This window comes from Sapajus apella, unplaced genomic scaffold (genome assembly GCF_009761245.1).
Source record: "Sapajus apella isolate SASKATOON/1434 unplaced genomic scaffold, GSC_monkey_1.0 scaffold63, whole genome shotgun sequence".
NCBI classification, from domain to species: domain Eukaryota; kingdom Metazoa; phylum Chordata; class Mammalia; order Primates; family Cebidae; genus Sapajus; species Sapajus apella.
Window position 1 is genome coordinate 5,343,168 of NW_022437003.1, and position 14,516 is coordinate 5,357,683.

Genomic DNA, 14,516 nt, shown 5'->3' on the forward strand with positions numbered 1-14,516 from the left:
CCAGAAATATCAATGGGAAGATTTCAAGCATCGATCAGAGCTCGTTATTTTTTTTCTAATGGCCCTTTAATGTTTGATGGCTGAAAACTAGGAAGCTGCAGTTTGCCAGGTGGGCCTCCAAGAAAAGCAACCAACCTTGCCTGTGAGTAAGCAGATAACTAAGCTAAGAGTGCCGCCTGGTTACGGAGACTTTAAGATGCCATTGACTCTAAGATGGCACTTCTATTTTGAAGACATTAAGAATGAAAAAGGTGCATATTCATAGTGAGAAACATGGCGTGGAGTTTTAAAATATTTTTACTTGATTTAATTGCAGGTATATCTGCTTACACGAATCTATCAGCATATTACTCAAATGAGCATTATTTGTAGTCTTATTCTCATTAGAGTTGGCAAGAGGATCAGCACTTGGAACATATTTTTCTCTTGTTTCCCCCTATATAATGGCATCACAGTTTGGGTTTCAATTTTGAACCTTCCTAGAAATATGATCTGCAATTATAAACACTGTTTACTGAACATTTTCTAGTTCTTGATGGAGCTAGTTCACTACAAATTCATTTGGACTCTCATCATTTGGGCCATTGATGCTGCTTGAAAACGTCTTTTTCTCCTGTCATACGTGGGATTCGTATCTTACTCTCTGCTTCTCTAAATTCTTTCTTCACAAGGATCCACTTGATTTCTCCACTTCTATCAAGTTTCCCATAAATAATGCAGCTCAAGGTGATCTTCATTCACCACTCTTCCTCTCTCATCTCAGATAACTACTGTCTTTTAAAATTTTTATGCATGAGAAAAGTGTAGCCTAGTTACTTACAAAGGTGTGAAGAGCCTATATGCCATGCTAAGGAACATACGACTTGTAAAATAACCATGAACAATTTTTTGTTGTTGTTGTTTTGAGACAGAGTCTTGCTCTTGTCACTCAGGTCAAGTGCAGTGGCGAGATCTTGGCACACTGCAATCTCCACCTTCTGGGTTCAAGTGATTCTCCTGCCTCAGCCTCCCAAGTAGCTGGGATTGCAGGCATCCACCACCACACCCAGCAAATTTTTGTAGAGACAGGGTTTCACCGCGTTGGCCAGGCTGATTTCAAACTCCTGACCTCAGGTGATCCATGCATCTCAGCCTCCCAAAATACTGGGATTCCAGGCGTGAGCCACCATGCCTGGCCCAAGATTTTAAATTCCTTAGATGCCATTTCCCTCACTATTAAGTGGGGATAGTACATACTTAGCCGGAATTTTGTTGATAAAATTATATATGTAGAGCATCTAACTGAGGGCTTGACACATAATAGTTGCTTAATAAGTCATACTAGTTATTATTATCATATAGACAATGATAGGACATTAGAGGATTTTTCTTCTGAAAACAGTGCAGAGACACATAGGTCTAGATAAGGTCCACAGAGCATGTCGTATCCCCAAATTCCAAGTCCATGATGATAAATAAATCCAAGTCAAACTGGCAGGACCACTAACAAATTTTGAGGTTTTCTTCTTGAACATTGTCTTCTTGGGTGAAATAAACCTCCATTTGCTTCTTTGTCTTGTGAATCCCATTTTAAGTGTGGCTGGATAGGGTTGTGGCTCCATTAGTTATTCAGTAGGACTGACTCCTGTTTTTAAAAGTGATGAAACCACATTTAATTGCCAGTGCTTCAGAATTCCGACCCTCTGTTAGATATGGGAAGGGTGAAGCCTTTACAGACATAATTCCTAACCTTCATATGAGTCCTTTCTGGAGGGGAGTGTCCTTATCCTACTGGTAGGCAACTGAAATTGAGAGATAAAAAGGGCTCTCTCCTTGGAGGCTGACAGAGCAGAGCTCTGCCTAAAACCTGCTGACTGTGAGGCTGACCCTCTCTCTGCACTTTGCCAGGTCATACTGACTGGTCCCTTTTCTCTAAGAGTTTACTTTAGGTCATCCTCTATACTCTGTTTCATACTATCAGCTTGGCTATTTGTTTGGGGTTGATAAATCATAACTGGAACATTTGAATAATATCCCTGCCCATATGTTCTTTAAATTCACATGAAATAAGCAGGGCATTGTCAAAAACTCTATTGTCTGGCATAGTTTTCAAGTAATGGGCATGGAGCTGTTGTTTTCACCACATAGAACTTTGAATCAAAACCAGAAGTCTGCTGCCATCAAATTATTATCTTGGAACTGTTTTGCAAAATCAATAGAAACATAGATACAAAATATAAAACATGGAACTGCCATTTCATTTAGAAGCTGATATAGTTTGGATTTGTGTCCCTACCCAAATCTCATGTTAAACTGTAATCCCCAGTGTTGAAGTAGGGGCCTGGTGGGAGGTGATTGGATTATGGGGCAGAGTTCCTCCTTTCTGTTCTCATGATAGTGACTTTCATGAGACCTGGTTGTTTAAAAGTGTGTGGCACCTTCTCCTTCACGCTCTTTCTCCTTCCTTGGTCCTGTAAGGCGTGGCTACTGCTTCACTTTTTGCCATGATTGTAAGTTTCCTGAGGCCTTCTCACCCGTGCTTCCTGCGTAGTGTACAGAACTGTAAGTTAATTAAACCTGCTTTCTTTATAAATTATCCAGTCTCAGGTAGTTCTTTACAGCAGCACAAGAAGGAACTAATAGAAACTTAGCAGAAACATGTTATCTGTCATATGTTAATACTTATTTGTCTAAACATGATTTTTAATGGCTATGTAATATTTCATTTTATTAATATCCTTAACCGAGCCTCTGTTTTACCATTTTGAATACATTTACTAAATACTGTTATATGGTTTTTATATATCTGTAATATTTCTTTAGGCTTTATTTCTGAAATTAGAATCTAGGTCAAAACCAGACTTTGTTTAAGGCCTTTAGTATATTATATTATACTGGCTTCAATAGAATTTTCAAACTATTTCCTGGAGAGAACTGCTTCCTGATATCCTTACCTGTGGTAAATTTTATTATTTTTATAAATTGTCAATTATATAAATGAAAATGAGAGCTTATTATTTAACTTGCATTTTTGTTTCTTTTTTTTTTTTGAGCTGGAGTCTCACTCTGTTGTCCAGGGATGGAGTACAGTGGTGCGATCTCGGCTCACTGCAACCTATACCTCCCGGTTCAAGTGATTCTCCTGCCTCAGCCTCCTGAGTAGCTGGGATTACAGGTGTGTGCCACAACACCCAGCTTATTTTTGTATTTTTAGTAGAGACGGGGCTTCACCATGTTGGCCAGGCTGCTCTTGAACTCTGACTTTGTGATCTGCCTGCCTTGGCCTCCCAAAGTGCTGGGATTACAGGTGTGAGCCACCGCGCATGGCCCTTAACTTGCATTTTATTCATTATAAGTGAAGTTGATTTTTTCATATATGATCTGGGTGTATTTCTTCTGCACATTTTCTATGCGTTACTTTTACCAATTTTTAAATTTGTATTTTATCATTTTATTATTGATTTGTGAAAGTGTTTCATAATTTAAGGATTTGCAATGTATACTATAAATACTTTTCTAGTTTGTTATTTATATGTTTATGTTTTAAAATTATATTTTTGTTGTTCTTGAAGTTGCTTTCTCTCCCTTCTTTTACGTTTCCGCACAGAGAATTAAGCCAAGATTTTAGACAATTGTCTCATGGAAATAACTGCCTGTGATTAGGTTCCATTAAGTAACATAGATTAAGCATGCTAGTTTAAACTTCAAGATCAGAATCGAGTCAATGTTACTAAACCAAAGCCTAGCCAGAATACTTTTTTTTTTGATGTATCACTTATATGTATCATTATCAAAGTACTGTGAGAGTAGTTTTCTGAAATGACATTGTAATTCACCAAAGTAATCATGTTGAGTCATATACATTATGTTTCTAGGTTGTGATTGCTGAGGCTTTCTTATATGGTTTTATCTATTGGTCATGCTCTTTCCTACCTGCCTCTCTCATTCAATTTAAAAAATTCAATCTGGGATTGTACGGTTAATAGCTTGTGTTTCACCGTATTTTTTTTTTTATTTGAGGTGAAGTCTTGCTCTGGCACCCAGGCTGGAGTGCAGTGGTGCAATCTTGGCTCACTACAACCTCTGCCTCCTGGGTTCAAGGGATTCTCCTGCCTCAGCCTCCCCAGTAGCTGGGACTACAGGGAACTGCCACCAAGCCCAGCTAACTTTTGTATTTTTTTTTTTTTTAGTAGAGATGGGGTTTCTCCATGTTGGTGCACTTGTCCCCTAAGAAGGATGGAAAAGAACAGGGTGGGAACTCATCTGTGGCCTGTGGAAGGTTTTAGGAGAGTTCCTGAACCAAAGTTAGTCATCAGTGGAGTTCCCTGTCTCACAGGAAGAAGTATGCCTTGGTTATCTCTGCCACATGATGGCCTGGGGTTGCTTTCTTTCCTCTCTTCTCTCTGGGTCAGACTTGCATCTTGGTCTAATGAGCCTTTTTGTCTTTGTGACTTTTCCCCCATTTCCTTCTCACAGACATTTCCTCTGAAAACTGCTGGCCCATTTTCTTATTCGTAAGAGACACTGTATTTTTTTCTGTTTCAAAAAAATGTCTAAAATCTTCTTAAAGACTTTTTTCTTCAGTAAGTGGGAACTGTAAATGGCAAAACATACGTAAAAATTTGCGTACAATTTTAGCTGGTGCATGAGATCTTTGGAAATCATTCAAGGATCCTCTGATAATCGACTGGACACCAGGTCGAGTACCTACAATTCTTCCTGAAGACATTGATAGTTGGTATTGATGAAAGCTAATTATGTGCTTTAAAGACTTTTATTTTCCCCTGGAAATGCAGGCTACATACCCATTCATATTCTGTGGTGATATTCAAATTTCTTAACAACCAATCAAAACAATCACCAGCTTCTACAACACAAACTAGTTGCCACCCTGTTCTCTTCCATTATCTGTCTTCCATGAAATCAAAGATAATTCTTAACGTATATATTCTTCTAGATATTTCTTATGACTTGCTCAATACTTTCATTAAATGTCAACAGAGTATGTGGCTTTGGGCAGGGAAGACATCAGGAAAACCCACACAAAAACTGAGAGACAGGAAAACTAGCAATAAAGAGTTCCCCTTTTAGTTCAGAGTTAAATGCAAGCATGGCTTGCATGGTTTACGTTTGAGCCATTGTTTGCACCCCACTATTCTTTAAATAGCCAACAAAAGGTTTTCGAGGCAGCCATTTTTAATTGGTCCAATCCTCATTCATATCTTTTGAAAAACCCTAACAATTTGTGTTGAACTGCATGTCTACCTTCTTGTGTTCCAACTCTTTGGTTCACTTTGTCTGTTGTCTTTCCCATATGGTTCAAAAAAGCACTATGCATAATGCCTTTCTCTAGCATGCCCTTTTGATTCCTAACATTCTTCTGAGGGCCTTAACTCTATAACCATTACCTGAACATGGTGCTTTCATCTAGGATTAAGTTTTGCACTTCTATTGATCTTCCTCTATGGGGTTGAATGTAGTAAATGAACCTCCTAGCTCCCAACAAATTTGCATGTAATTGCCTGTCCAGTCCTGAACACTGAATACTGGGCTGGAAGAATACACTAGCATTAACAGAGCCAAAAATGTTTTTCTTTCAAAGCCTCTACTCCTTTGTAAAAGTGGCATATATGGGAAGAATCAGAAGGCTTTCTCAAGGTTTGGTAAAATGACGAGGTGGGGGAATGTCCGGAAATTATTACCACGCTATCAAAATTATTATCTCAAATGGACCTTTTGAATAAGCCTACAGCTGGCATTAACCTCTTTTTGACCACTGAAACATACTGACCTACATTTACATACCCCAAAGAAAACTGAAATACTTTAATCATGCCTTGTTTTCACGCGAGATTCTTTAGACAGATTTTACTAGGTAGTGATAAAAATGTTGTCTTGTACTGTATCTTTGATGGATTTAGTGATCGATCATATTTGAAAGGTTATTGTTAAATTCTGTTGAACCAAAAAGTAGTTTTATTTGAGGATAGATAACTTTTATATTTAATGTGTTATATAAACCATCAAACTTTTCCTCTCATCTGTCACAATGGACAAGATATCAAATTTTTAAGGGAGATTAAAATTTACTGCAGAGAAATGTATGATTGTTAGATTTTTATCCCAGTTAATTACAAAAATTGAGCACTACACTGTTTCATGTCTTGATTTTTAATTTTTAAAAAAGTGATGACTCCATCAGTATTTGTGTGGGACACCCTTCGTTTGCTGTCGGCCCAGGGCAACCATGTTCTATAGCACCCACTCTGTTTACTTTGAAACATTAAGTGATGGGTTCAATAAGAGTTAAATAAAATAAAGCTTAATTCGCTCTGTAGTAACTGGAGACCCAATGCCCTGTCTCATATCAAAGGGCTTTGGAGTTATTTCTTATAAGTAAATCCCTTGTTCCTCTTTAGAGAACATGGAAGATCTGCCTTCTGATGATATGTGCCTGTGAAAGGGGTCAAAATTCCTCTTCTTGTCTGTTCTATTCAGTCTGATGTGCCGATGAAGTCAGCACGTTAAAGACATGCTTTGGAATGATCAAGAGGAATTACTTAGGAGGAGGTGTGGTTTGTGAGGAAATGTCGAAAGCATTTTTAAATTGCACTGATAACTGCTGAGGTTCAAGCATTATTAGCACTGACGTGAATCCAGCTGAGTCTTTAGTAACATCGTAACTTTTTACACCACCCCTATGAAAGTGGCAATGTTAATGTCAATTTGAGTTAAATTCTTAAGCATCCTGCTTTTGGTTAGTTCAAAATGCCAAATACTAATACTGTTTCCTAAAATCCTGTGAGATATTAAAAATAGACATATTTAAATATGTCAATTCGTGCTGGCATTGGCAGCACATATACTAAAATTGGATGCAGAGAAGATGAGCATGGTCCTTGCACAGGAATGACATGGAAATTCATAAAATGTTTTCCATAGTTTAAAAGAAGTAAATGAAAATAAATATAGCAGTTAAATTTGAGAAAGATGAGAAGGAATATTTCAGGAAACAGAGCAAGTTCTATTGTTTTAGGCCAGACAATTACGCCAAGAATTATTTCTGTCATTACCATTCTATTATTGATGTTAAGGGATATCATCTGACGAATAATAATATCCGCAGGCACTGTGTTAAGCCCTATATGTGTTAACTCATGTGAGTCAACACAAATAGTGAGAATATGAGATGTGGACAACTTTAAGATGAGGAGCTAGGTTTTAGGGAGAATAGGGACCTGTCCAGAGTCACCCTATTTGTAAAGGACATTTTCTGCCTTTGAACCTTGGTTGTCAGACACAATCTTTCTAACTTACACAATGCTCAAACTTGTGTTATATGTGCATTATACAGCATTGAAAACCACTTAGATGATAAGGGGAGAAGGGTGTCAGTTTAAGAATCAGGAGATCCGTGTTCTAATTCTGGCACTAATCTCACTTTGTGCATGAAACAGTTTTTTTTTTTAAAGCTAACAAAATGCAATTAAACTTGTATCATACAGGCTAAAGTAAGTCAAGCATTTAAGCTGTACCTATATCTCTTCACATCTCATGTGACATATGCACTCCTTCGCTCCTGATAGTGCTTTTGTCTGAATTGCTAATTCTTCTGTAAATTGACATGAAGAAATGTATTTAAAATAAAATATGAATAGTTAATAAACTAAAACATGTTTTAAATTAATATTAAATTAATATGAACATAAAATGATATTTTAAAGAATAACGTTATTAAATTCTCTATCATTTTGAAAGGACAGGACAACATGGCTAAGAGGAAGAACATGCCCATTTCTTTGAAATGAGTTCCATACACTGGATTTAGATCTATACACCCTAAGATACAGAAGTGACTTGGAGAATTATTGCCAGAAATATTTTGACAATATATGGAGAAAGGAAATACTGTTTAATGGAAAGTGTTGCCTCAATTATCATAAATGAGACAAACTATGTTTTAAAGCTGCACAACTGCACACTGATAACCCTGCAACCCTCTTAGTAGGTTAAGAAATGGACAGTTTGTAGAGGAAAGGTCATGAGGAGCCAGCATGGGTTCACTGAGAATGATCAATGCCAAGGTAGCTAATTTCACATCTTAGTAGGTTAGACTTACAGGTTTGGGGAATTTTGGAGACATAGTAAGTAAATGTATTTCTGGACTTGAGTCTAAATAGCAGCACATTGCTTAAAATTCCCAGAAATTTTATATTTAAACCAATTTTCCTTTAACTTCTGAGATGCTGATTTACTAGATCTTGGTTGGGACTGGGGATGTGTATTTTACAAAGTTCCCCAGGGAGTTCTGATCATCTTCTATGTTTGGAAATCTCTGTGTTGGGCAATCCATTTTTTTTCCAGCAAATATGAATACATTTTTTTGACCTTCACTCTCTACTTATAAATTTAGCATCTGTTTTTGAACCTCATAAGGCCTTGGACAATTTGAGAAATGAGAAGAAAGCAAAGATGCTTATTTGGGAACATCCTGATGTAGCCATTCTAAGGTTAAATGCATAGATGTGAAGCTGGCTTCTTAGATCCAAAGCCTGACCCTCTAGCTGTGTACGTTACTTTATGTGTTTGTACCTTTGTTTGTTTTTACATGTAAAATAGTAATAGTGCTTGCTCATTGGTAATTAATTGAGATACAAATAAAGTACTTACAACAGTGTCAGTGTATAGGATATTCTCAATTAGAGTTGGCAATTATTGCTATTACCATTGTAATAAATACCTATTATTTTTCAGGTGGGACTACCAAGATGAAAAGATATGCCCCTCAATTTTACAACTTCAGGAAATTTATCATGGGAGTCAAGTGTGCACATCAACAATTGGTACACAACTTTCAAGGTACAACTTTAAAAGTATATATGAATTTTATTAGGCAACATCAGTGATTCACATCACTTCACAGCAGTGTTGTCACCCGAGTTGGATATTTTGGTGAATTATCTGGACATGTAAGTAGGGGAAAACTCATTCCAGATGAAGGGAATGTTATGACAAAGCTACTAGGGACTGGAAAAGCCTGGCTTTCCAGAGACCGAGTATTGCTTTAGTGGGCACTGGGAGGAGACAGGAAAGAGCGGTCTATTAGAATTTGCTTTAGGGGACTCAGTGCTGCCTGGATCCTTCAGGGCGCTGAATACCATGCCAAGGAAACTGACTTTTTCCATCCTTAGTGGGAGACATGAAAAGATTTTAATCCAGGAAATGATGCTATTAGATTTTCATATAGGATTGTAGGAGGCAGTTAACAGAGTTGAAACTAGAGGCAGGCACACCAGTTAAGAGGCTGTTATTACAATTCAGGCAAGGCTTGGTAAGGGTCAAAACCAGAATGGTGACAATGGGATGGAGAACAATATGTCATAACTGCTGGTAGGTTGATCCTGGACATCTTGCCGGAGGAGGTTATCGGCAGATGGTGAAGGAATGGGGAGAAAAACGATTCCCCAATTATATTGCTCAGCAAATAAATGATTGAACCTTTCTTCAAACTGAGCTAGGAAATACAGCAGAAAGAGCATATTTTGGAGGAAATTCAAGTTGTGTTTTATTATTGCTAAGTTTTGTGTGTGTGTGGAGTGGAGGTGGGGAGAGTGTTGATATATTCAGATACAGCTATCCAGAAGGTAGGCTGGATATTTAGGTTGTAATCTTTGGAGAGAAAGTGGGGTTTGGTGTATTGATTTCGGGGTTGCCTCCTAAAGCCATGCTTATGAGTTAGGATTCAATTTTACTACCTATACTGCATGTAACAGTGATTTAATGAAGACAAAAAATGCATTTCTCTCTCACCTAAAAGAATTTTGGAGATATATAATTCAAAGAGAGAATAATAACTCTACAACAATTTTGTGTCGTTCCAGCTCACTTCTCAGCTACCTTTAGGTCAAAATCTGCTGCCAAAGTTCTAACATTCATATCTTTGTTTGTTGTTATGAGTTGCAATTTGGAGCAGAAAAGTGACCTTCCTTTCGAAAGGAACCTTTGGGAAGCACCACACTTTTGCTTATTTCTCATTGGCTAGAACATAAGCCATAGGATTCTGGGTAATGTAGTAATTTAACTGGATGGATATGTGCCCAGCTAGTTGGAGTTCTGTTACAAATATAGATTAGCGTCCATCCTGTTGGCCATGCGCCATGACGTGGCAGGTGCACTGCAGCCCCTGGTGCGGGCCATGGTGTCTGCTGCTTCGAAGCTACCTGTGCTGCATATGAAGCAGCCCTTTCTGTGCCGGGAGCCACTGAATGGCCAGGATGTGGGCCTCAACGTTCCTGCTTCTGTTCCTTGTTCCCTTATGGACATCAAAGTGCTGGCCTTCTCTGGTTAGCATCTCACTGAAGCTTCAGTTAGTACAAAGTCTTCAAAGGAGAGCAGCAAGGCTAGAAAAGGTTTCTCTTATTTGGTAACTGCAATCGCTACTGTTGCATACGCTGCCAGCAATGTCTTCCCCCAGTTTGTTCTCAGCACGAGGGCTTCTGCTGATGTGTTGGCCATGTCGAAATCAAATTGAGGTTATCCGATATTCCAGAAGGCAAGAATATGGCTTTCAGATGAAGAGGCAAACTCCTGTTTGTGGGCTATAGAACCAAGCAGGAAGCCGACTAGAAAGCTGCAGTCGAAAGGCCCCATTTGAGGGACCCACAGCTTGATTTAGAACAAGTAAAGAAACCCCAGTAGGTTATCCTGGTAGGTGTTTGCATTCATCTTGGTTATGTACTCATTGCAACTGCAGGAGTTTCTGGTGGTTATTACTGCCCTTGCCATAGGTCATGCTATGATGCTTTTGGCAGGATCAGGAAAGGGCCTGTACCTTCCAACCTTGAGTTCCCTCATTGAGTTCACCAGTGTTGATATAGTTGTTGTTGGTTAGAGACTTGAACTCAAGTCATAGGCTTTGTCATCCAGAAGAGTTACTTGAGTGCAAGCCTTCTGCACTTCAAGTTGGTTGATGTGAAATACGTAAGAGTGGATGATAATGTATTTGCAAACATCAGTGTGAAGTAAGTTGAATTGAATATTGAAGACTCAAGCATTTACTTAATAAAGCCATGGTTAAACACTGTTAAGCTCAGTCATACACTTGAAAGGTGCAACATCTTTTAGCTAATTTTAATGAAAAATTACAGACTGGCATACAAAGAAAATATAGGAGAACAGTGAATATTTGAAGGCCGCTCTGAGTCTCTGCTATACCAGGGAGTGGATGCATTCAACCAGGAAAGGGTACAGAATAAGGAAGGTGAGCAGCAAAGGATGGAACCTTGAAGAGCATTCGAGCATTCCATCCTTCTGCAGAGACCTCTGGTAGACTCTGCCCCGTTGCTCATCCCTATCATGTTACATCTGGATGCTCCTTTCTTATATCTCTTCAGCCCCTGCTCTGTGCTTCTGCCAATGCCTGGTTTCAGAACCCAGATTATGTCTACACACTGTCAAAGACATGACTGGAAGAATAAAGATACGTTTATTTAAACATCCACATATTTTCTATATGTTACTCAAATTAAGTTTGTATGTTTGAACGAAATTTTTACTTTAAGTATAGGCGTTCTGATATTCTGAGTACTTTAGATTATAAACGATTACAAATGTACTTTCTGAACTTGATGTTCACACATTTTGAAGATTTTCTCTGATGCGTGCTGTAAAACCTCCACCCAAATTTTATGTTAATGAATCTTGTTAGGATGTTGCTGTGAAAACACCAACAGTGGAAAAAACAATGCCCTCACATTTGTTTTCTTAAAACAAAGCCCCTACATTTTTTTTTCTATTCTCTTTTTTGAGACAGAGTCTTGCTCTGTTGCCCAGGCTGTAGTGTAGTGACACAATCTCAGCTCAATGCAACCTCTGCCTTCAGGGTTTAAGCTGTTCTCCTGCCCCAGCCTCCCGAGTAGCTGGGACTATAGGCGTGCACCACCATGCCTGGCTAATTTTTTGTATTTTTACTAGAGATGGGGTTTCACCGTGTTAGCCAGGATGGTCTTAATCTCCTGACGTCATGATCCACCTGCCTCGGCCTTCCAAAGTGCTGAGATTACAGGTGTGAACCACCGCACCCAGGCCAAAGTCCCTACATTTTAAAAGTTAAACAAATTCTCACTTATCACACATTGTCAAATTATTTCATATAAAAAACTAGTTTTATTTTATTTTTAAAATTTTGGGGTGGTTCTGTTTTGCAGAGAGGAGCTTTCCTTTATTTGATCTAAAATTACTAATTCAGAAAAGGTACCATGGAAAGGCTAAAATGGAGAATCTTTTTATTAGTTTCACATTGGAATTTTTATTGCCACATCTGTTACAAATTGGCCATAGCTGGTAACAGAGGTTTTTATAAACCTCCTAATTCACTGATCGTATGCATTGGTCTTGGAAAAGACCTGTTATAATCTACTTCATATGTATACTACATTCATATCAAAGCTCGCCAAGAGGAATTTCAAAGTAAACTGACTCCAAGGCGATCAATTAATATCCTTTAAACAGTGTACCACAGAATTTCCAGTAACCAGATTTATTATAACATCATGTGCATTACAATGAAATCTCATAACTGTCAATTATATTTTCTTTCATTTCATTAGCAGAGAGGCCAGATATTTTTTGTACAGCTGAGAATTCATGGCACTTAGTATACAATTGTATTATAAATTGCTTTATTTTAAAAAGTGCCTGTTTGTGTCATGGCGTGATTGACATTTTGGCAGAACTGTGTAGAACTCTGGAAAAAATGTTTGTTACTTAACTGATGGATTTACAGGAAAGCCTCAAAAATGAAAAAATACTTTTTCGTAGAAAAAAATGATAATTACTTTTGGGACTATATGGCTTCTTGGTTAGAGCTGGGTAGTGTGCCTTTCTGAGCTATCTCTGTGTATTTGTATGAATAAGTAAAAAATACATGTTTATGCATTCATTCAATCAATATTGTAGGAATGCCTGTTATGTAGTTATTCACCTAATATGGTGAATACAACAGACTTGGTTCATGTCATCCATGAACAAATGGTTCTGTAGAGGAAACAGAAATAAACATGAAGATACCTTTATATTATATACAAACATATACATAAAATAGATGTTTCAGATGCCATTTTATGTCTCCAAAATTAAGCAGTGCTAAATTAAGATTTTAAAGCAGGTGGCAAAAACCATGTAGAGAACTAATAGCTCTATCCCTAAAAATAAAGGTTATAAAAGGGTCCAGAAAGCAGAACATTTAGAGAGAGAATTTTTAGGGAGCCCTGCATGGGTTCTTTGAGCTCTCCTTTCCCACCTCATCACAATAAGAGAGGTTAATTAAGTTCAGTTCCTCAACTTACTAAGAATGGACTCACTGAGATAATCCTGAGGGTTGATGCATGTTCCTCAAAGTGAGAAGACCCGGGGGACAATCCAACTCCTACCTAAGAAATGTAACAGGCATGGGATCTGGTGGCTGACTTCCAGTGGAAAAGTCGAGCAAGAAGTGACTGCAGTGTTATATAGCCTGAGGTAGCAGCATTAGCAGGTGCTGCTCAGACAAATGTATGTTTTCTGTGCATTCAATTTGGGACAAGTGAGAGAAAGAACATCAGCTTGGGATGATCTCAGATTCTAAGGTCAGATCCTCTGGAGAAGCAAACAGACTTCAGAGAATAGAGTCAATCTATCTGATTCCTTGAGTTCAGGAGCAGAGGCCGTGGTAACCAAGGGTCATTGCATTGCCAGTTCAAGGAAACCGCAGGTGAAAGTTCTCCCAGTGACAGCAGTCTCCAAGAACCCACGAAAGGACCCCTCAGAGAGATACTTCTCACCACCTGGCTGACTTTGGGTGTGGGGTGCCAACTCACAACAGTATCAGTTGAATGAATACTTACACTTCCCCTGGCCCATGTTCCATGAAGGAGTCAGAAGCCACTTCAAGATAGGGCAGAAAAAGTGTAAGTAAAAGTCACTTAAACTTCTGCCCTGGAGTTTCCTCATGTTTTAAGATAGAGTTAATAGTACCATATCACAGAGTTGTTGAGAGGATTACATGGGGTAAATAAGACCCTTGGAACAGTGACTGACACACAGTAAGAACTATGCGAGCATTAGATATCATTTGAAAAGATGCAGCAGTACCAGACATTGGCAAGGGAGCAAAGGGAGGATGGTTTCAAGAAGACTTTCAACGTCAGAAGAAAAATCAAACAGGGAAGGAAACCTCATACACGGGGTTCCATAAAGCCAGCATTTATTTATTTTACAACAATTTCATCTCTCCACACCATTTTTCCTTCAGAAACTTTTACTGCTGATCTGGCTTGACGTAAATGTTGCCAACTTCATTTGGCTTAAAAAAAATTCCTCCCACCACTCCCCACTGCCTTACTGTGAGCATTAACCTATATGGAATGAGGTCAAACATTGCTAAAGAGAAAGAGGTTGCCAATTATCTTTTCTAAATGATAGCCTTGTAGCTATGTTTCCTTAAATCTCTAATATTGATCACTGCATTTGTTTATTGCTGTTAGCACCTTTTTGATACC

General features: G+C 38.3%; 1 long non-coding RNA gene and 1 other non-coding gene across 2 annotated transcripts in view; both read left to right on the forward strand.

Moving 5' to 3' along the window:
* The first annotated feature begins 6,820 nt into the window (after nucleotides 1–6,820).
* On the forward strand, nucleotides 6,821–6,923 carry LOC116529861. The gene has a single exon (XR_004259711.1). It is a non-coding gene; the product is annotated as a U6 spliceosomal RNA (small nuclear RNA).
* A 715-nt stretch (nucleotides 6,924–7,638) lies between these two features.
* The window catches only part of LOC116529739, a 328,070-nt gene continuing 321,192 nt past the window's right edge, over nucleotides 7,639–14,516 (forward strand). The window contains exon 1 of the long non-coding RNA XR_004259643.1: nucleotides 7,639–8,838. This is a non-coding gene — a long non-coding RNA (uncharacterized LOC116529739). The remainder of the gene's footprint in view (nucleotides 8,839–14,516) is intronic.